We start from the raw sequence: 24,745 nt of genomic DNA on the forward strand, positions 1-24,745 counted from the left end.
CATTTTCTAGATGTCTTGTGTATAAATTTAAACCCATTTCCCTCAAATTGGCCCTGCTATTTTTGGTATCTTTGGAATCTTTTGTTTCTGCACTAGAATTCTGGGGGGAAAGTAAAGTAAGGGTAAAGTAGTTTCTTTCTTTTAAAACATTTATCTTTTTAGCTCTTGTAAAATATTGGCTATTTTTAATCTCTTTGGGTCTCTATAAAGCATTAAAACAAGTCATAAAAACCCTCTTTCTAGCTCAAAGTTCTCATAGCTTTTAGGAATATGTTAATTTTTATTAGGAGATGTGAGTTGATTTTGTATTTTGGTATCAAAGGGAAACCTTTTTTTCAACCATTTCCCCCAAAACAATTGGGAGCTCTTGTCTAAGTGTCTTTATAGCTAATAAATCTTAAGCTAAATTACTCTACACATAGGAAATTGATGGACATTGATGAATCATAAGTAGATGATGAACAAGGAAAACAGGAGAATGAAACTTTTTTTTCTGCTACATTAAGTAGTTTCTCTCTTTCAAGGCATGTATCCTTTTACCCATTGTACAATATTCAATATTTTTACCTCCTTGGGTCTCGACAAAACATTAAATCAAGTAATCAAAGATCCCTGTTTTGAGCTTGAAGTTCTTACAATTCATAAAATAACAGTTTCCTTTCATTAGAAGTTATGACTTGACTTTATATTTTGAAATGAGAGGGTCACAAAAAAAACATTGTCCTAGCATCTTTGTAGCTAATATATCCTTAGGTGAAATTCTCTAGATGTAAGAAAGATTGGAGTTTCTTGAATAAGTCAGGAAAACACATGATACCACAGGTTTCTGCATTCTTTGTATTATTGAATGCCCTGGTAATGACTTCCAAAATCTGGGAATTTTGGAAGTTAGCATTTCAGCATCTCTAATTCCCCCAAAGCCAGCAGATTTTAATGGGTTTTTGGTTAGATGCCTGATATTACACAAACTTAAAAGAATTTAATACTTTATTCTATTACATAAAATACTTCGGTGAATACTTAACAAAATTTGAAGCTTTTATGCGTCTTAAAAAGGATGGTTGCAAACAAGTGGCTAAATGAGGCTACAGAGTATCATCACGCTATACCGCGCTGAACACAGTTTTATAGCTTCATTATGATGAAAATGTAAAGTTATGCAGTCATGGTTCATTTGTAGCCTACCATTAGTTTTTTACTTCTGGGAATTGTATTTAAGCCCCACAAATCCTAAAAGTGGTGTTAATTTGTGAAGATTATCTTGCTGAACAAAATTTGTAAGTTTCATAAATTTTAGTTTGTCACATATTCCATAGGAATTTTGAAGAGGGAATTGGGGTGAAGCTAACCTCTGTGTTGGCCTACAGAAAAACGTCATCCCTGGGGAACTTTATATAGCTGAATTGAAAAGTTATTTCAATAATGATTCTTGGCTTATTTTTACTTGTACTTCTGGACTTTGGTTCTACTTCTGGACTGTACTGCTAATTTCATATCCCAGACACGAGAGGAAGTGGATATTAATTGCCCGCCAATACTTTACACCATCCACTCATCCAGGCCTTAGAAATAAAGTGTGATCAACTCGGTGGTGCCCCTGACAGCACCGTACAGATAATATGACAGGGAGACAAGAAAAAGGGCACGGAGCTTTTGATGAATGTCTTTCCACACTAGATGCTCTAGAAGTCAGCATTTGCAAATTGGCCCTCCATTCCTCTGTCAGTCAAAATGGCACATCAGATGGCATGTTGAGCACAAAGGGAAGAGCGATTGTCCATTAGTGTTTAACAGCTCTGAGTGCGCAAAGCTGGCCTCAGCAAAACGCGCTGACAGGTAACGACGGGGTCGACATTGGCTGAAGAATAATGAGACCATATTTCCACAGAAGAATTAAATAATGAATGACACAACAAGATCTCGCAGGCGGCTTTCCATGGCAATGGCGCCAAACAGTCACGTAAGGAAAGTAATACAGCTCTTTACATCACTGTGGGAAGGCTCTTGAAAGCACTTGCCTTGTAATTGTCACGTTGATTAGTATCACGGATATTTGCCCCACATTCTCTCTCTAGTATCTAGATGGTCTATATTTTGTCTTTCAATCAGGGATTTTATGTGGGTCTTGATTTGGCTTAGCTCAGAGCACCAACCAAAATGTCTGCCCCAGTTCTGGTGCAGAGGGGAATTGCTATCCTCTGACACTGGCCCTGTTCAAGGGTCCGCTCCGTCGCCTTTGTTAATGAGCCAGGCAGTCTCGATATGTTTCAAAAGCTCAACACTCGATGCAAAGTGAATATTAACACCCTTTTGGTGTGACTGTGTATCACTAAAGGGGCCAAGCTGCTCATATCCCGTCGACCTTGTAGGGACTGATCCTCCATACTGCGCCTCTTGACTTCAAGTGGACCCATAATAGGCTTTACTTTACATCAAGCACATAGGTCTGCAGAGTTATCCAGCATTTTGAAGTTATCAGCATATTTTAAAGCTTGTTGAAGGTACAAGCAAGAGACAAAGAGAATGATAAGTGGGAGGTTAATGCGGGGACATAAAAGGCAGGGGACCCAATGTGTTTAACATTAAATAAATGAATAACTAACAATAAAAAATAAATAAATACCTTCAAATTGTTGTAATTGCAGAAATAAAATGATTCTTTTGAAGTTCTTTAAAAAGTGATTAAAATTGGACTCACTGATGTCAAATGTTATTCCAATTATTTTCAGTTTTATTGGACTTTCATTTCATTCTTTATTATTTCAGAATGCCCTTTTGGGAAAGTCTGTTTTCATTTCATAAAGGCATTTTCCCCATCACACTTGTAGCAACTTTTATTTCATATTATCACTTTTCATGGCAGTGGTTCTGTCACGACTTCTCACCTCTTCACTACTGGTAGCATACTGCTACCAGGTTTTCAGCCCAGTTGAAATACTTTTGCATAAGCATATTTCTATCACAAAATAAAAATGATATTTAAAAAAACTCTATTGTCACAATAAGATTTATTAAAGGTATAATGCTGATAATATGTTGAATATGTATGACTTTTGTTGTATTGCGTGACGGACGGCACATTTAATACGGTCCTTTTATAATGACCATTCCATGGCATATAGCAATAATGCCGTTTAATCAGTATCTTAATATGCCTGACTTGTCAGGTGAAGAGGCTATTTTGGAAAAGAAGTGTTCACTAACACGGATTTGAACAAATTTGCAACCAAACTTTAAGATACATAAATCAATTGAGTGCATGGAAAGACTCTTACATCTTTAACTTAAACCTGTGAAACATGGGAGCAAAAGCAAGCATTTAAATTTTTGTTCAGTATATTTATGCACTATTTACCTGTGGTTTATTTATTTTATAAGCATTTTGCAGTTCACTTAAAAAGAAGCCTGGAACATATTTATGTCAGCGATGACTTCTTCCATTAAATCTGTACAATTACTCCAGAGTCACAAGAGCTTTTTACTTGTTTTGCTTTTTTTTTACTTGGTTTTGAGAGAGAGAGAAAAAGTTTTGATTGACAATTTTACTTGCAAAATGTTATTTATTAATTACTAGAATCTCTTGAGGCAGAACAAAACATTGCAGTAAAAAGATAATATGGAAAGTGTTGACAGGGTGGCAGTTCACTCGAACTGAGCGTGTTCAACTATACCGAATCACCTGTCACCAAGACTTTTATTCCCATGTGAAGGAGCCCCTGAAGATCTGATGAATTATTTACCAAGTACTATGTAAATAAGGAAAAAGCTCAAATTTGTTGACCTTTTTTTTTTTAGAGAATGATCCTTGAGAAAACTGATGCTGAAGTTTTCTTGGTGTACCTAAAAAAAAACCCCTGAAACATGCTATATAAACATGTAAATAACCATCAGATTGTTTAAATAGCAGCGGAAACCAACAATTTCTGTAAATTTTAGAAGCCAACAATATGTTATTCACACTCACTTTAAACAGATGTGCATAGGTGAGTAAAGAGCCAAGATTTGACCTTCTCTCTCAAGGTATCTTTTTCCGTTCTTGACATAACTATTTCTGTCACTTTCCAGCTGAAGAACCAAGTGTAACACTATAAATATCCTCCAGGAGCGACTTTTTCTTAAAGAAATGTGTGCCGTTATCCTGATTTTAAACAAAACTGCATCCTCACCAACCTCCATCACCTACGACTGGCTTTTTATTTCACATTCTGGCACGATCGCATGGAATAACTATAAACATTTTTGGGTTCTGACAAAGTGAGACTAAATGCACTTTGAACCACTTATTGTCTAATAATGCACAAACTTTGCGCTAAGATATCCCCTAAAGGGACGATCCAAGCTCAAGTTAGGCTTCGAGTGTGGAAGGTTAAGGACAGTACCTGCAAAGGTCAAGGAAGATCCAAAACAGATTAGCGGCAAGGTTAGGGGTATTTGTAAAGCCAACATTCATTGACAAGACTCTTGACTTATTCAAATATTTTAGCCCAAGAGCTAAAATATGACAATTAAGGATGAGATCATGTTACAACGTTAGAGAATGAAGAAGCAGAGCTGCTTCGAGGGCATGCCAATAATGTGTAATTTATAACCCATGTTAGTGGCACAATAAACACAAAGGCTACATCCATACTAATGCATTTTTGTTTTAAAAGACAAAACTTTTTAGAATGCAAAAAATGGCCGAAACTCGACCTTCATCACCATTCCATCCACTTGTTCCTGGCAAGAAAGGACTGAACTCATAATGTTTCTACAAGACTGGTAACATCTTACGTTGGCTATTTTGCTAAATGTATTTTTATTCCACCAATGACAACACAAACATTTCTGTAAAACATTCCAAATAGAGTCAATATATGGTTCATATGTGACTGTTTTCCTGATACAGGTCATTATCATGGGATTTTTCTTTGTAGTCATATCTTTAGGACTTTGCTTTCTGGGTTTTCTGACTGTGCTTTTCCTTATTCCATGATACTCATTCATGTGTAGTCTTATTCCTGTTTAATTTTGTAGGTTCTCTCCTCATGTGTCTTGTTTTACTTCCCCTATTTGTGTATTTTCCCACCATGGTGATGGCCTGCCCCGCCCTGATTTGTTTCACCTGTTCATCAGGCTGCTGTCACCTGGCCCTCATTATCTCGCTGTAGCCTTGATAAGACACCTGCCAAGCTGCAGACTACTGTTTGAGACCAACAAACAACAAAAAACATGTTTTTTAGCAAGTCACTGCTGTGTTTTTAGCAGGTTTTAGGCACCAAACGTGTGTCTGTTAAGGAGCCATAGCTTGTCTTTTACAGAGACATACAGAAACAGTTTGGGTTGATTTGGGTTGAGCATGTGGCCAAGCATTATATATTGCACCGATAAGCATTTTTAGAGTTTGAACATTTTGGAGATGCTCCATGTTGATTAAAACAAATGGAATACTTTTGAGCATTAGATCCTTATTATGAGTTCAAATGAAAAGTTTTCAAGGATACATTACAATGTTTGACAGCCACAATGCTTTGAAGATTGGGGGACATTATATTTTTCAAGGTTTTGTAGGTTTTCTTTCGGAAAATGACCAAATTCACCAAATTGACAAGGGTCTAATTTCTCAACCCATGTATTACCTGTTCTTTTTAAACACGTTCTCATAGAACAATTCATATAAAATGCTACAAAAATGTGCCCAAAGAATGATGTTACATTGTTAATGTACAGTTACGTAATTTGTGTACAATTACAGACATTAGGTTGAGGCAACAAAAGTTGCTGTGGTTACAGTTAGAAAAAGAAACATGGCGAAGAAAAAAGTTTAAAACGACTCAAAGTCACTTGATCGCAACCTTTCAAAATATGTGGGATATGTACGAATTTGGGTGCTTTATTTTTTGAAGAAAATGGACAAACTGTTTTGTAGAGCAGCCTTTTCATAATATTTTGTCTGCATCCTAGCAGTGTGTGAATGTCCTACATAATGATAGCATCCTATGGGCAGAACAGAACAAACTGAACATCTTCACAGAAGTTTTGTTCCTGTAATTCAGTCTGAGGGGATCAGGAGCAGCCATCACACCAGACAGATAAAAAAGAAAGTTTCAGGCACTCATCTCTGTCTTTTCATCAAACTGGGTAAAGCTGAGCAGCCAGAGAGGACCTGTTGGTGCACTGATTCCTGTAATTCGTCTTTCTTTGACACACCTCACTGCTTTGCAATGCATAGAGGGGGATTGTAAGATACAGTTAAACTTCTAATTTGGACCTGAGTGACTGGATGAATCACACCTTAAAGAATACTTAATGAATTCCTAAAGAATGCAAAGGAGGGTCGGGGGAAATTAAAACTTTTAGTGTCTCTGTTTGTCTGAAATGTCTCTTTTTGAGATGTTGCATTAAAGCGGGGCGTGAACTTTAAGTACACAACCACAGTGCAGGAAAGAAGGAGGTGAAAATTGCTGAGATTTTCTCAGAGGAGATCAATGATTTCAAGTAAATATTGAAACAGAAGACGAGGAGCAGACCGTGTGTGTTTGTGTGTGTGTGTTGAGTGCATCACACCATCACAGGTGTTTTGTGACGAACAAACACGCATTTATGAGAAGACATCTGGCCGTCAGAGTTGGTGGGCGAATAAAGTGCAGTTTAAAGAGCGAGCTCTCGAGTCTTTAAGCAGGAGATGGTAGCAGAATGATATATTTCTGCTCCACACGTCAAAAATCGAATAATAAAAAATGTTATTATCATAGTAAAGGAGAAACTTCTGGCCATGATCGTGCATCTGTATCATGCTGGTTTGCATGATTCCGAGAGAAAATGGAGTGTAATGAAAGACACCAGAGGAAACAGAGGCCTTGAGAGCTGATGATTTCTTCCTTTTCATCACTTGTGCAGCACTAATGATCAGGGAGGGGAGACTAGATTAAAGGGTGCAAACTGTAGAAAACACTGCATTTGTCTTGTTTAGCTAAGATTGTGGTGCTAAACTCATTTCACCTCTGCTCCAGCGCCATCTTCAAATTGAATGCTGGGGCGATTGTTTGTTTTCAAGATGAGCCTTAGATTGCTCTAATGAAAGGAGTAATCCTTGGACGCAACGATTGCTCTTTTTCTGCTCAGGTTGTCTGGTGTGTTTTCTTAATAGCGCTTTTCACCATAAGTGATTACCTTCATCCGCGTTAGCAGCTGTTGAAGGGAAACGCACAGCGGAGTACGTAGAATGAACCCTGATGACAGTCGCTTGAGGTCACATTATATGGCCAATCATCGCTTCATTTGTTCTCCTTAAGTGTGTCATAATTGTAACGCTCTGTGGCCAGTGCTCACGAGTGCTAATCATGAGTGACAACCCTGGCAATTTTGCGAGGCCTGCGTGCAGTCGGCGCGCTGGATGCAATGCCATTATTTCTGTTCAGCAGGCCTGACAGCATCTGGGGAGGATTACTGCTGCCTGTCGCTCCCTCGTGTTGTTGTTGTTGGTGTTGGTGCTTCGACTTCGCAGGTAAGACGCACCAGTAAACACAGCCTGCAGCCTGAGTGGAGAGTACTGCCTGTGACAAAGTCCATTCTGTCAGTGGCATCCAATCAATAACAGCCTCAGCAGCATCCCTCCGCACTATGTGTGTGTGTGTGTGTGTGTGTGTGTGTGTGTGTGTGTGTGTGTGTCTGAAGCAAAACGTAGAAAACAAGCCACCTCTCTTTTTTTTTCATTCTTGTCTCCCATCTCGAGAGACAGGGGGTTGCCTTGAAAACAACAGCAAAACAACAACAAAAAAAAGAAAAACGTGTCTCTTTCCAGGGCTTGATCCCTCCCCCTCCCCCAACCCCCGCAAGAGGGGAGTTGTTAAATTGTAGCTGCATACTAACAGCTTCCTCTGAATCAATTACCATTTGGAAATAAATGTCACAGCTTTGGAAACTGTCACTGGGCAGAGACTAAGAGGAACCGCTGGTCTATTAAGGATGGAGTAGACGCTGAGGGTTTCGTAAACACACATTCTTGCTTTAAAAAAAATGACAGATTTCCAATTAGACTCTCATCTTTTGCTTGCATTGCAGACGCAGAAAATAGGAAAATCCACTGCACATAAAGTTTTCTCCACGCTATGTGTGTAGCCATTCTCCCCAGAGACTCTAAACTGTGAGTTCCATATATAAAAACCTAATTATCTGGAGTAAAGGCAGGCTACAGAAACACTCCGAGACTCTATAGATGACCTTTGCTCTGGCAGCATAAGCTTTGCATGTAACTGAAACAGAGGACCAAAGAAAAAGTCCTCAGATACAAGCGTTCACAGTCAGTGTCTCGGAGAAAGCAATAAGGCCGTGTGATTGAAATGTCAATATAACATTTACTTTTAATAACCCAAAGGCAATAAGGACTTGACGTGTATTATGAGAAGAGGAATCTCTTAAGCCTTCTTCCGCCTCTTCATGGTTAGTGGACAGTGTTTGTTAAAAAGAGGAGAAAGGGCTGATGCTCATTCCAAACAAGATTGGAGTTTGACTTCATTCAGAGATATTGTATCCAGGCGATCGGGCTGCAGAACAGTGCAGCTGTGTAACTTGGTTTTTGGGATATTGTCTCGCAATAATGCAGGTCTGCTGTCGAGTCAGGCAAGTTTAGACGTCAGGGCTGCCAGGTAAATGGTGAAGATTTTGTGAGCCCATCAAAATGTCCTTATACTAGCTTAGATCACAGGGTGTTTTTTGTCTTGCTTTTGTAATACAGAACATTTAGCCCTCTAATCCTGTACAAACTGGCTTGATTTTTTTCAAAAAAACACGGGAAGGTATAGGATGGTCTCTATAGCTAATTGCAACATCCATGACAACTCTATGTGAAATGAATTTTTTATAAAACTCACCTGTTTGTATTTTATTGAGGCCCAAAGATATGCGTATTTGAGGTGACAGGCTGTCAGTTAGGCAGTGCTATGCTTAATGAGTCAGACCTCCCCTTCACTCACAAACAGCTCCAACCTCTCCAAAGCAATGGTGACATCACGGTAGCTATGTCCACTAGTAAGTATTAAGTCAATGAACAGGGCCTATTTGGTGTTCAGTGCTCTGCTCAATGTTTTGCCCTGTTGTGGTGCTGCGTCACCTCTTATTTGCAAGCTCTACCTAAATATTTCTGCAAACACTTTCTGCCCCCGATGCTGCTCACGTACAGTAGCTTTTCAAAAGTTCCATCTCCACATCCACCTTTTCAGAAGTTTATTGTTATGTCACCCAAAACAGATTTAAAAATGATTGGTTTTATCACATCCTTTACATTTGTGTGCAAATCTACATGATGTTTATTGTTGAATCACCTGCTGAAGCATGCTATTTCCACTTGTCCATACTAATATATCCAATGTCGTGCTGTTTAGGAGTGAGGATTAGCATAACGTTTTCTCTGCAGTTATAATATTCTCTTTTCCATGCATATGCTGCCTTCTACTTACCCAGCACAAACGACCTAATTCCTTATCAAGACCTGTGTCTCTAAATTACACTGCAAGTCTGGCAGTGCTGGGGCATGAGCTTTTAACAAAAAAATATGCCCCTTGTGTTTTACAATGTGTATAATACTTTTTATTTTTCATATTTTGTGTTCTGTGTAGTGTGCACAGAGTGTGGAGACTTGTAAAGAGTGTTCTTCCATGACGCCAGAGGGAACTTTGAACACGCTGAGGCACATCTGTTAAAGCTAAAGAACAGAAAACAGCCATACGTCATCAGAGTTTGAAGAAAGGAGCAACTTTTTTTGCGTTTTGTAAACTCAGTTAAAGCTCACGCCCTGCAGAGCTACATGGGTGTCTCTGCTTTCTCCTTTCTTGCAGTTATTGTTTTTAAACTGAATTTTAACTTGTTGGTGTGTCTCCAAAGGAAAATGAAATCTAATCTGCTTATTATATACAGTAAGTACAAATATTGAATTGTGCATATTGCAGAAGGTGCGGGGGAAAAATGTTTGGGTCCAGCAGCGTAAACACAAAAGAATGAAAAAGAATGAGGTGATTAAACTCTGGCTGAGGAGGAAACTGTGTAGCTCTTGGAGCAGAAATGTTCCTGTCTCTGCCCTTGCTTCTGTTCACACTTTGAGCATGTGTCAGTCTATGAATGGCTGTAGCAGGAGGACGCACGGAGCAAAAGATGATGACTGATATGGTCACATCTCACCGCTCCCGGAGGATAAAATATAAGACAGAATCTCCATCCAGCCGGGAGTGAACTTTGCTTCATTTTGCACACTTAATGGTCCAGCGCCACCTGCCAGTCAGCCTTTATCACCTCCATCACTCCACTTAATCAGAAGTGCTGGCTTAGGAGTCCCTCTAATCAGACCAATTAGACTTTAAGGCCTTGTCTCTCTGGCGGGTGTCCTCTTAGTTCAGGAAACTCTTTGGCTTCCTCCTGCCTGGCTGGCACGAACCCAGCCAGGCTTTCAGAGAACAACCTTGAGAATATTTTTATTTTTATTTTCTACATAACCTTAATTTAACAAGGGAGGTCAATTTAGAATAAATTGTACTATGACAGTTTAGATAAATGCCTCTAGAGGGTCTAAAAAGGAGACAAAAAATACACAACAGGGGTTGTATCACTCTAAGAAATAAAGGTTCCCAATCCTGGAAAATTATTTTTTGAAGAAAGGTTTCTTTAAGGGTTCTACGAAAGACTATGGGCTTCATTAAAAACCTTTTTACTCAAAAAATCCAATGTATTTTCATAAAATAGGTCATATGATATCCTATTAAAATGCTAGCACGACAGTGACGCCCTTTACATACAGTTGTGTAATTAACGTACAGTTACGCAGGCTAGGTTTAGGCAATAAACAGTTACTCATGTCAGGTTTTAGAAAATAAGTATAGCAAACACTTATTTTAAAATTCATTTAAAGTTCACACAGTTCCAAACACGCATCTCCAGGTGAAAGTCTTGGGGAAAGTCTGGATTTTTGTGACCCATTCACCACCCCAACCTGCCTCAAGACAGCTCATGACTGCGTCCTTCTTTCTTTTTACTCCCATTGGCACACTGGTCACGTGATCATAGCCTTTTAAAATGCATGGCGTATGTACAAACTTGGGTGCAATAGCTGTGCAACAGTTTGTGATTACTGTTTTGGTTTCTTCAAAAAATGTCAAAAGCACGAGTGCCAATAGATCCTCACTCTAAAATTCAAATGTTTTTAATGTGGTTAAATGAAACTTTTTAAATATAGATGTATCTGGGATTTCTGCTAATGTCGATTTATTTTATGGGTAGCCGGTTTTGGGTTATTTGTCTGAAAATTTTTTGCATTTGACTTCTCCATCACCCCAGTAGGTTCTCGATGAAAACCTTGGTGGTAGGTTCTAATTAGCGCCCTTAGTAGGTGAAAAATTCTACATAAAGCCTCCAGATACTCCTCTTTCACCAATAGGGAACCAGTTCCATCCTAGGTCCCATACCTGTTGGTCCTCATCCAGATCCAAAATGTAGCAGGTTTTTCTTGAGTGGGTGAGAACCGGGACATCAGTGGATGTGTCGTATTTGGAAACAGGATGACGAGAAGGCATCAATTGAGAAGTCAAGTGCGATATTGTCAGACAAAAACAGCATGCAGCATTCTCATTACTGAGTTACTGGTCTGTGATTGTTTTTTTGGTAAAAAAAATTTCTGTAATGAAAGAACAAGTTTCGCAGATGAACAAGGTGATCCATCATCTTGCTACTACTGTTTACTTCTGTTGTATATTCTGCATTGCCCTTCGTTGATGACACATCCTTGATTACACTGGTTTCATGCAAAACTGGTGGAAAAGCCTGCTGGTTTGCCAGATACCACTAAGGTTCCAAGAATCCTGAATCAAACCAGTTCAAGAGCCAGAGCAAATCTGGTGGAAAAGAGGTGAGATAGGGTTCTGGGTGGCCTCATTACACCAGAGAAAGGTTCTTTGTAGGACTCTCTGAAACGGCTCTGGATGGGACCAAAAACATTCTCTTATGGACACTAGCATAAGAACCTTATATGGTTCTAGTTGCATTTGTTTTTCTGAGAGTGTATGCCAATGGGAAAATTAACTAGCTAACAGAAAAGGGCATTTGGCAATATTTTATCCATTTTCTCAATTTTGTCTCCCCTGCAGACACTGACAGAAGACTCGCTGGCTTTGGCATCATATCTATAAAGCATCCATCGCTGTTCTGGCAGCCTTCAGTCAGTCAGACAGGCCTGTGAAACCTGTCTGACTAAACATCAAATGAGTGTGTTTTCACACTCCACAGTGTGACAGCCATGCTGAGAGATTTAATCATCATAAACAAGGCACACATGGTTTATAAGGTACATACTGTCTGAATTTTATGGCACGTGGAGCATTGCTGTTCACAAACATCAAATGATCTAAACTGTAACATCAAAGAGACATTAATATACTTTTGGTTAGCAGTGCAGTCATATCTTTTTAACTATATTATGATCTTTAGAACAGTGGAACCAACTCGTCCTGTGACCTTGTAATAGTTTTTGACATTTTGGATTTCTGAAACATGTTTAATCTCAGGATAATCATTGTAAATCGGACGGCACTATCCATCATAGCCAATTGTAATTACCTGCATATAGATCACTGTCACATGAAAAAGGGCCATTAAAGGGAGCTCTGTGTGTGAATAGAAAACATTCGATCAAAATGCCACAGGCAACACGAGCAGCAGCCAAGAGCAGTGATTGAACAAGAATCCTAACCAGGACATCCCACGCTGATGGCATCGTTCCCAGGTGGGCTGGCTACGTGTGACAATCACATAAACAGGTCTATTATCTCGGGGAGGCCTTTTCTTTTTGTGTTTGACCAGCTTGGTTCAGATGAGCTAACAGTCCTGGTGGAATAACGCCAGGCCAAAAAGAGAAAAAATCAGGCAGGGTTAGCAAAAACACCATGCTTGGTTTTTAAAGTTAAATACAGGTTTGTTTTTCAACCTGGACCTTATTTTATTCACTTGACATACATTTATAACTTTTGATAACATCAATTTTATCACTGAAAAATGGTTGGATCAGTTTTGTGACAGGGTTCATCAGTGATTATTAGAAAGGCTTAAAACTAACCCAGAAATATATTGATCACTTGTCATGAAAATATGCTAACTTCTGGTACAATGGTCTGTCAAATGGTAAAATTGCTGTTTGTTCAAAGCTGAAGCAGACAGTAGCTCTATAGAATCTGATGAAAACTTTGGTTTACGAATACAAGGACAGTGTTAACATGAATACCACTGTCCTTGTTTTTAGATTTTAGGTTAGTGGTTTCCGATCAAAATCACCAGGATAAATGTAGGAATGTTACATTTCTGCCAACTATAGACTAGCAACATTTGTATGTTTTATATGTAGCAACTATGCTGAGAATTTATATATCTTTACATTTTAATTTTCAATAGGAATCCAACCATGGCTGGAGATTTCCCAAACAAGCAACCTCCAGGGCTGAAAAATGACAAAACAAACAAACAAACAAAAAAAACACACAAACAAGAAACCAATGTGTGCCAAAATTGCAGTTCCTCTGATGGTCACTTGAGACTGGCTCCAGAAGCGAGTCACTCTTCATAGACACTTAAAATGCCCAACTTCATTGCAGAAATACACGTTTACAACAAACAAACAAAAAATAAACAAACATACAAAAAAGTTTTCATTTTATTAGCTTGAAGTTATGTAGATTTATGGCCAGGGCCATTTGAGTGACAGGTGTACCCAAAAACCAGTGGGTGACATCGTGGTAGCTATGTCCATCTTTTTGTTAATCTACAGTAATGTAGATGTACAGTATGTAAATCAACAGTCTATGGTCTGGAACTGCTTGCTTTTTTCAGCCGGGAACAGTGGTCTGTCTGCCTTTTCTGCATCAGTTTGTGGTGGTAATGCCTCCACTTTTGTCAGTAGAAGTCCTCTGCTACTTTGTGTTGAGTTTGTGTCCTGCTCTACATATTTATTCAGTTTCTTCTTTTAAAAAGCTATCACATAGAAACTTATTGAGCTTCAAAATGCTTATTATTTTGGTCCTTTTTTAGACAATTCATCACCACTCAGCTACCATATATAGGTCCAGTGCTGCTGCTAATTCATAAACCCTCCAAAACTGTCCAGTGAATTACTAACTTAGGTGTAGGTGTAGGTGTCAAAACAAGCTGACAGGTGGCAAGATGACTAATGAGAGAGAAGAGAAGAAAAACTCAAGAAAAAGCTACTCAAAACTTTTTTTCAACCTAGAATTGTAAGGATAGACCTCTTAATCTTGCAGATACAAATTAACAAACAAAACAGTTCACACTGCCCACAACTCATATTCAACCTGTGATGGTGGATCACAACTTAACATTGCTTAATTTAGGTTGGAAACCACTGCTTTAGTTCACAAAGATAAAATAGAAACTTTGATCAGGCGTATCTCACTCTTCATGTCACTCACTAGATCTATGGTGATTGCACTCAGTAGAGATTGAAGGTTATTGTGCAGGTTGAAAAGATAAAGCTGTGAATAAAATGAGTTAATAAAAAGCCATTTCACAGCTATTTCAGAGACTCGAGCACTGCAGACCATAAATTAGTGAAGGAAAACCCATCTGTATGCCTAAAAAGAGAGAGAAAGTGCGAGTGAAATACCCAGGAGAGTAAAAAGACCCACTGCTTTGCAAAGGAATGGAGGGTTGCTCATTTAAAACTAATTGATTAAGATCGTATGATAGCGGCGGATTATGATGGTTATCAGCCTCTGCCATGGGCACCCTCAAATATTTTAAAATGTTTGGCAAAGTTCTAAATGGTTATAATAAGGTTTGATAGAACATATATATATATATATATATATATATATATATATATATATATATTTATATATATATATATATATATTTATTTTTGTACCACATCAATGTAACTATAAAAACAGAAAGAAATACAGTACTGGTTTATACAAATGCTGCTCTTTAATATTCTTGTAAAGGTCACATTGCTCATTCCAGTCTCATGTCTCTGTCAAGATACACCTGTCACTCGGCAGATGATTGCTGTGTTTACATTGAAATTACATGCTATTCAAGAGATAGTATGATAGACAGGAATATAAATGTCATGCATACATGCATACAGAGATCATATCAAAGTATAAATATGGCACGTTGGCAGTAGAAGCAAGACGGAGATAGAGTCACCATATCTAAAGCAGATACACATTTTTTTTCTTCTATGGTTGCCTGACAGGCAAATAAGTGGTGTACACTCAAACTGTATTGATTATGAGTTTGTTTTTGCCTCCAGCAAAAATACCCAGGAGGATGTTCTTGCCTGGGATTATGGCTATGATGTTGGTGCAGCACCAAAGTACCCATAATCACCGAGAACATCCTGAAGGTTATTGCAGTTTAATACAATGGCTGCAAAAGTCTATGTGCACTCTGAAAAGTTTTCTTCTGAGTAGTGAACCTAAAAAATAAAGCCAAAAGTATATGTCATAAAAATAAAGGCAAGCTGGTACGGAGTGAAAGGGTATCCTAAAGGTATCCGCTGAATTTGTTGGTTGGTTTTAATCTTAATATGAATCTGATCAGCACAAAAAAAAATGCATTTTAACAATCAATCAGTACTTTAACCGCCTGTGAATATAACAGCTTTGTTTAGGTTGAATAGCACAACAGTTCAAGCAAGGTAGACTTAGTAAGTATTTAAAGCTGCACTCGACACATTTGTGATGTTTGGATGTACTGCCAACACACAAGCATCATTAGAGATATCTTATGGTAGTGAAATGAACAGTTTGCTTACAGGCAACTAATAGATATTGTTATGCAACTTCCCCAGTTGTTTACTTACATTAATACAATAGGCTTTTGTATTACAAGTTCTCTGAAAATTTATGTTGAAAAATACAAATGATGCATTATCCAATTAAAATGCACTTTTTGCATACAATTGCAAAACAGAAATCTGAACTAAAACAAATGCATGGATGTGTATTTTTGACATTTTCTTTCCACTAATCCAGTGTTTCCAAAACCTCTCTTCACTTGTCTGTTTAGATCTCCCCCTGGTCCAACACAGCTGATTCATATGATTAACTTGCTAGGAACTCCTAAAGCTGCTTGATGACATAATTTAGCTCAGCTGTGTGGCAGCATGAAGAGACCTAAAACATACAGGACTAGTGGTACTCAAGAAGAGGCTTTGGAAATGCTGCACTAGTTTAAAAGAAGATGCTATGAAGGCAGAAAGGCCAAAATTGCAAAATTGACCAGTTCTTGAAAAACTGTTTTCACCTGAGGCTACAGGAGATAATCGACTGAGCGTAAAATCTACGCCCAAACTGCAGAAGCATTGGAAACAATGGATTATATTTGATATGGCAATGGACAAGGTCTGGAGTCTAGTTTGAACAAACAGGAACAGTGGTCAAGTTGAAGCTAACCGAAATCCCCCCTGGCAATGGATCGCTTGCTGGGTGATTGAATGGTTCAGTCTATGGAAATGTTGGATTTAGACATTGGTTTATGCCCCGAGCAAACATTTTATCATTCTGGGCAGACACACATCAGTAGAATCTTGGAAGTTGTTTTGAAGATGCATCCTGCTGCTGGATAACAGGTAAGAAAATTATTGATTCTGAAGATTGCACATAAGAAACATTGTATCTCCACATCATGGAGCAGCCTATATCAGCCAAACACAGGGTGAGTAAACACGTAACCTTACATGACCCAACTTACACAATATTAGAGTGTTTGGTAATTATATTGATGCAATATCCTTTTTCGTGAAGCGTTTACATTATTTTGTCCACTGGGTGTGAGTATCAGCATGCTGTGGTGCACGTGGCAGAGCATCATGGAGAGCAGCAGGACTGTGGTTTTGGGTCGGCGTGCCGTGCGAGTTGTGCCCATTGGGTTTGGTTTTCTTGCTGGAACTCTCTGCTCCCCCGCTGAGGCTGTTCTGGTGAAAAAGTCTCTGAACTGGGTCACAGCTGTGCTGCGCACAGTGGCACCATGGCACATTTCTCTGTGAGTGAGGACTATCTGAAGGCCGGGGGAGAAAATGAGCGTGCTTGTTAAACTGCCCCCCCTCCAAGTAAGATGAGAAGAGCGAGAAGCCAGAGCAATAAATCATTAATCCACCATAAAGGGGATGGGGAAGGAAAGGCAATGTCTCTCTGTATTTTAATGTGAGACGGATGTATGGCACCACGGCTTGTACCTCTGCCACCTTGATATGGCCCTCTGGAGATCGAGAAAAACTAGAATACACAGTCTAGAGATGAGGAATAATAACAAAACAACATCTTTGAAATGTCCTTGATAGCCCTCCAGGAGAGAGCAAAGGCAAAGCTCTGAGTGTTAGTGGTTCCTAACCCTGCTTTGTGTCCTCATTCATCACTGGAAGCAGCAGACTTCTGCTGCACATCCACCCAAATCAAGTGACAGAATTTTTAAGAGATCTGTATTTGATATAAAGGGAGAAAAACCTAAAAGTACATAATGCAAACTCAAACATCACAAAGTGAACTTTACCATTTAATAATTTATGTATGCAAAGCTAACAGATTTAATTCCCTTCTAGCCTCCACTCTGGTGAGTTGGAGGTCTGACATTAAATGACTTTGTCTTGCCCTCAATTACCGTCGGGAATAAAGATCACCCAATCTGAGCTGAAGTGACGCAGATGCCCAAGTTATAAATTTGTATAATCTATAACTCTGTTGGCTCCGATTGTCATTAAGACACGCTCTTATGCGCTCATTGTATTAATGGCTAAATCAAAAGAGTGACCACATACCTGCAAAGGTTTTTAAGCAGTCTTCATGATAAGCATTAATTTTGTGGTCTAAGGAGGTCAGGTCCAAAAGGTCCTAAAAGCCAAGTTGAAGATTTGGGAAATAAGGGAATCAGTTTCCCTCCCTGCTGACTGAAGGTAGCAACCTGTTGTTCCGTCTTTGCACCAGCTTAGATTGATGAAAAGGAAGGAAAACACGTAGTTCTTTCTACTGTTTTCTCTTTAAATTCGTCTCTACTTTTCCCGTGGCCACTCTTTTAACACTGGCAGGCCCTGATTTGGTTCATGTACTGTTTTTTATAGTGTGGTACCCAGAGAGTGTAGGTATTACATGCTGTGTAGCCACTGGGGTTTTTAATAAACAAACACATACAAGCTTACATGAGCCTGGAGACTTGAAGGCAAAAGGAAATAAACTTTTCACGAGGCTTCCATCAGCAGGATGGACTGTTAGTGTTTAGAAGAAAAATGCAGTTAATGCAGAAGGATCAGCTAATGTATATTCAGGTAGATCTTGCTATGAGCTCGATAAGTGCAAAAGTAGGTACTGCATTGAAACATGACAATTACATCACAAATAACCATATTTTTAAGAGTGAGTTAAAAGCAAAAGCCAGTACACTAACAAGTCCATAACAAGCAGATTTAATGTTTATGATCCTCACAGTCTTAGTTGACCAGTTTTGCATGCTAACAACTGCTTATTAAGACTCAAATTTGTGCTGATGGGGCATGTTATTTATTTAGCAGGTGTTTTTGTCTTAAACTAAAGTATTGATCAAATTGATTTGCTATTTGACTTGATTGCAGTTATTAGAAGTCTACCTGAGGGCAACATGGATCTTTGTATCAAATTTCATGGCAACACATCTGATAGTTGTCAAGACATTTCACCAAAATCAAAAATGTCAACCTCACGGTGGCTCTAAAGTTAAAGAGAGGACCAAAATGTCATTAGGATTCATCCTCTGGAGGATATTCATATCTTGATCAAAACTGATCCAACCAATACTGTAGTTGTTGACAGCATTGTGCATGTTCACACTTAGTAAGAGCTACCTCGAAATTCAGTTCACGCAGATTTAAATTAGCACATTCATAGTTCGCAATTTTCATTTCAATTAAGTTCCAAACAAAGGTCATGATCATGACTTACATGATCATGATCATGATCATGTCTTACATTTAAAAAATAAAAAATAAAAATCTTCTGATCATCATTCACTTGCAAATATTTTCCAAGACTGGTCGAATGCTTCAACTTAGTGTGTCATTCAAAAATTCATTGCAACTGACTTGTTTTTTCCAAACACAGTTTGCATAAAATTGTAAAAATTTTCATCGGAATCTGTACAGTTTGTTCATAAAACTCATTAAAACATCCACATTAACAGGCCTCAGCAGTGACGGTAGCTGCGTTTAATCAAATTGACTTTAATTTAATTTCGAACATGTATAAAAGAAAGAAATGATTATACAAGCAAGCAAACAGACAAAAAAGTAATATTTACAGACACAGCTTAAAATACCTTTCTTTGATGACCTCTCCTCTCTACCTGTCTGTACTGATGAGCTGCCCAATCTCAGTAGCGCATCCATGAGGTGTAGGTACAGGAACACCAATTGGAAAACTACTTGCAGATCTGCAGGATCACAGTTTATGGACTTTTGCATTTTAGAAAAGGAAAAAAAGCAAATGTAACAAGTAACTTTAGTCTTCATAGAAAGTTACTGGAGTCAAAGTAATGCGATTTTAAAAATAATAATAATAATAATAATAATAATACTCAAGTAAAGTACAGATGCATAAAAACTGTACATTAGTACAGTACTTAAGTAAATGTACATACTGTTACTGTCTACCAGTTTGTGCTACTGGTGGCCACTTGGTGTCCACCTAAGCATTGGCAACATGATCAAAATCTGATCAGATTCTGAATGCCTGTAGTACATTAATGATTAAACAACTGCAATATTGGGTCAGAGTAAAATCTTCACTTTGGTTATTCTTTTTCTCCTTCATCCACCAACTAGCAAGTGCAGAAATGTTAGAGAAACGCAGCAATGTGGGATTAGTTAGGAGGGCCAGGAGGCTGCTATTTTTACACGCTGTTCTATTGCAAGGGCTTACATGGTGTCCTTTTGAATAGAGGTCAGGTCCTCTGCTCACAGTTGGGTTCTTTGTTTAACTCCTGTATTAAAAAGGTTGGATGGGCTGGAATTATGTGACCGGTCTGAAAACGAAGAACCTTTTCTTTAGTGCAAAATACACCAAACTAAAGGAAATTGAGATCATAGTGCACTTAGTGTGCAGTCTTAGTCTCAGTCAGGATATGTTATCGCTATCCAGGGGCTGCACTTACAAAGCATCCTAGTACAGAGTTGCTCATAGTGACAAAATTTTTAGAATTATGACATTTTCTAAGAATTTGCCCTTAAAGTTGAGACTAGATCCTGGTAAAGATAGAAGTTATTCATAAAGCATTTTAGAACATAACAAAGCTCCTAAGGTGAAAAACTGTTTGGAGTAGAGAGGAGGACTTTCATGAGGCTTAATAGTTTCTTAATCAGAGGAGAAAATGGCAGAAAGACAAAGAGGTCGGAGAAATATTCTCCAAAAGCCAAATGGTCTTATGAGGGATACTTACACATTTCCCACCCAACGCAAAAACAGTATAACACCAGAAATAAAGTGATCACACAAACAGCACTTTAAAAGTCTTGTAGTGCAGCTTGTTTCATTTCCACCGGGTGTCCACACTTTGCAGGCTCACAGAAAAGCATGTCTGTGACAACCAATCACATCTGGTGAAAGAATGCATCATACCTTGTCAACCACACCTCTTCACTAAGATAGAAGTTTTTGTCCCTTCGTTGCTTAGAGTTGCTCTAAGAATTTTCAACACCTTCCCATTTCAAGTTGTCAAATATCGCCGCTTTGCTTTGTGACTTCTGCGTCTATATATTACACCCTAGGTATCCTTCTGCGTCTTCTGTTTATGTTCCAGCCGCTATTGTGATGTCAACACAAACACATGGTGGGATAATGCTCCATGTGGTTGTGTTAAGGCTAGAACAGCATTTGGCAACGAATGCTGGGTGTCAAGAAAAGCACATGCTGGCACAGATGTATAGGATTAGGGTAGGAGGCACTAGGCAAGGTGTAGAAAAAAAAAAACATTCAAACAGGAAGCAAACCACAGACTTCATGAAAGTTTGGGCTTTGTTTGACCCATCCACCACTCTCCAGCCTCCTCCAAAGGCAACCTCATGCACCTTACATTGCAATGAAAATGCAAAAGGTGGCTTTTGGCATCATAATGTTACGCCAAAAATCACTGTGGTGATATTTAACATGTTCAGAATGAAAACGTGTTGGCTCATTCCATTTCCACTGGGTATCCACACCTTGCTGGCTCACAGAAGAGTGTGTCTGTGACAGCCTATCACATCTGTTACACAAACTTATCATCGCAACAGGGTCAACCACACCTCCTCACTAAGATACAAGTTGCTGTTCCCTCCTTGCTCAGAGTTTCAGAGTTGCTGTGAGAATTTTCCCAAATTACCCCTTGCTAAAAATGTTTAGGCTAAGTTAGGAGTCCTCTGTGAGTATTCTCAGAGTGTTTGTTAATACAGCCACAGATGTCAGAGATAACAGGTGTGCAATTTGCAAATATCTTGGGCTGCATGTTGCTTACAAATTGCGGCAAGTGTTAGATTTTAAACAAAGCAATCCTTAAAAATGGTTTCTCATTACAGTCTCTCAATCCTCCTCTGAAGTAACCCAGCATCTCAGCTGTTGCCTGCAATCGCCTACTAATTGTAGCACAACCTCACTGCTATTAGCTCTCCCTGGCCAAGGCTTGCCATTAGCTGATTACTGCACACCCACTATCTTATTAATGTAAATCCCTGAAAGAAAATATGGCTGAGGCACAATATTTATTTTGCAGGCTATTCACATGGTACACAGTCTCGGTTGGCTCCAATGCTTTATAGAGATTTTTAATGAGTCTTAACCAACCACCAAAGAGGACGATTTATTATTCCATCCTGCTGCCTGCTTAAATGAAAATAAATAAATAAATAAGCAAATAAATTAAAGGAGAAGAAAAAAGTTTTTGCAGCAGGAGGAGGCGACTGCTGAGGTGAATATGCTGCATTTTAATTCACTGTTTGGGAAGAGAGGTAATCCATCTATGTTTGTATCTCAACAAATATAATTTAGACCCTGTACTTATCTTGTCTGCAGCAGGTGATATACAATGCTCTTTCTTTTGTTGACTCTTTTGTTATAAATTAATCGGTGAGCTTGTCCCATCTCTCATTATACTGCCTGGGCGGTGTTGTTTGACTGCAGCTATACTGCATCCTTAGCAAAAAGAATTATAATTGATATCAGGGCGACTTTATTGATGTATACAGAAGAAATCTCTTGTTATCATATTTGAACAGACAGCCTATGACATGACAGTCCTTCATTTGTATTTCTACAATGTGTATTTCTCAGGGCCTCATTTTTTAATTAAAATGCATTCGGCATAGTGTTGCGACAGTGCATTGAATGCAAATTCCTGAACACATACATTTACAGACTTCAGCTACAAATTGTTATCCTCTTTCCTGAAAGAAAATCAGAGGAGATCTCTGCTGTCACCTCTTAGCTGTCGTGAAGCCTTCATCCCCGTCTCACAGTGCTTGGGCACCTGCCAATATGTCCTCATTTAAGAAATCGCCTGGGCTGATAAATGGCTGCACTCTCTAACTAACAGAGTGCCGCCCGCCTATAGGGTCAACGGAGAGGTGCTCAATCTGGTGTGACAAAATTACATCTTGTATCGGCCTGTGGGATGAGAGCCGGGGTCTGCGGACAAGAGCCAAACCACAGCATCACCAGCGCAAAACCCCTTCCTGCTGCAGCCTAACTGGGTTCCATTTCACTCTCTAACAATCTTATCTAGTTTGCTGCAATGCTCTCTCCCCCAAAACAAGTATGCAGCTAAGGGCGGAGATCTTTCTATGTCTTGAACTTTGAATCTATACAGAATCAATACAGCGAGCTCCATTGTCTCCCTGTGTGAAAAGAGGCTGTCTCCTGCAAAGGTGTCTGGACCTTATCTGCCTGCAGCAATCAGCCAGTCAAACTAGGAGCTCTAATAGATTAATGTCTGTTTAATTAGCTTTCCGTAATAAATTAATTTGACCTTCCTAAATTCGTACATGCTCAGCAATATATTTTATGTCTAACATTATCCAAACAAGTCTGGTGATAGAGTCCAATTATTTTCAAATTACCTTAACCTTTAACACCAGTGAAGGATTTCTGAGCCACGGATGGATATTTGGGCCAGGGTATTCCTGCAGAGGGTGGGGTATAACCTCTCTGTCGTCAAAATGGGCTAAATCTGGTGACACGTTAATTTTGGACTCTCCCCTTGTCTACTGGATGGGGTTGATTAATGTGGCTCCTTGTCACAGTGAGCTGGCAGAACCAGGACAGGCGCAGAGTTCCACCCTGCCCTCTATTCTCCATCCACTGCAACTTTATGGATCTACAGTCACTGTGACAACACAAAAACAACAAGCAAAACTATGAATGACAACATTTGGATTTTGTGGTTATATGTAAAGAGACACTCGCCTTATATGAGAACTGTGAACTCGTTACACTCCATTAACATCTTAAGCCTGACATTCCTTCCATTGTGTAACTGATTTCCATGGGGGAAGGGGATTCAATTTCCTTAGCCAATCACTAGAGACCAACATATCTACCTGAATTGAATCATTTTAGGTCTGTACTGATGTGTAGCCTCGCCTACACACTTCTTTTGCTGAGCTTTTAAAAGTAGAGTGGAGCAAAGTTAAACAAACTGAGATCTTGGGCAATATTGAGAAGCAACGCTCTCATAACCTGGTAATAAAAATGTCATAAAGTAAGGTTTGATTTCCACCAACATGTTCTCACCCCAACTCGTCACATGGTGCCACTCTGTCAATGACCTTCCCTGTCTTCCTATGACATTTTAGCCATCCTTCTGCATCAGCTGCTTACGCTCTGGAATGCCATGATGTCAACAAATGCACACGGTGCGATAACGCAACAGTGCACAATATAACCCTGTTTGAAGGCAGCAGTATTATACATTGTAGAACTGCAGCCATCTTACATATGCATTCACCTAAAAGATTCACTATCAATGGTATTGGATTTCTTTACCCAGAGATCCACACATTAATGGAACAAAATACTATTTTTAAGGATTTTTTTTTTTTTTTTAAGATTTGTTTACAGGTACATGTGTTACTGTACAAATGCTTGCATAGAAGACAGGAATGTGCATCATCTTTCTATTACCTTTTCTAATGTGACTCAAATATTGGTCTGCAATTCTGCTCGCTCCATAGTGCCACGGTGCAGCTTACACAGTGTATTATGTGAGGAGAATAAACAGCGCTGCCCCAAGACAGCAGTTAGATGACTAGCACAATGCTAACAAACCGAAGGTAAACACAGGCCTGCCTGTGTGAGCACCTGCTCATAGAGATTAATGTGGGCGCTGGGGCCAGTGAAAACATCATTATCATTCAGTCTTATTTAGTCGGCTCTGCAATACAAGGTCAGGCCAGATGTTCTGTAGACAGAAAGCAGCTTATCAATGGTGCTGCATTCACATTATTAGGCAGGGATGTGTACACACACACACACACACACACACACACACACACACACACACACACACACACACACACAAGGCCATTCTCAACTTTTATTAAAGTATCGTTGTTCAGTTTTAATATTTACAAAAACAGCTTTGATAAATCATCTAAATCCAATTAGCAAACTTTACTCCTGAGGAAACAGCTGCTCAGGTCATTGTGCATGACTGCTTTTGACACAACAAAGTGAGAAGAATCATTTGAACTAATTTGTTGATACAAAGCAGACATAAA

The sequence above is a fragment of the Plectropomus leopardus genome, chromosome 18 (assembly GCF_026936395.1).
Source record: "Plectropomus leopardus strain MGB_pleo_1.0 chromosome 18, ASM2693639v1, whole genome shotgun sequence".
NCBI lineage: Eukaryota > Metazoa > Chordata > Actinopteri > Perciformes > Serranidae > Plectropomus > Plectropomus leopardus.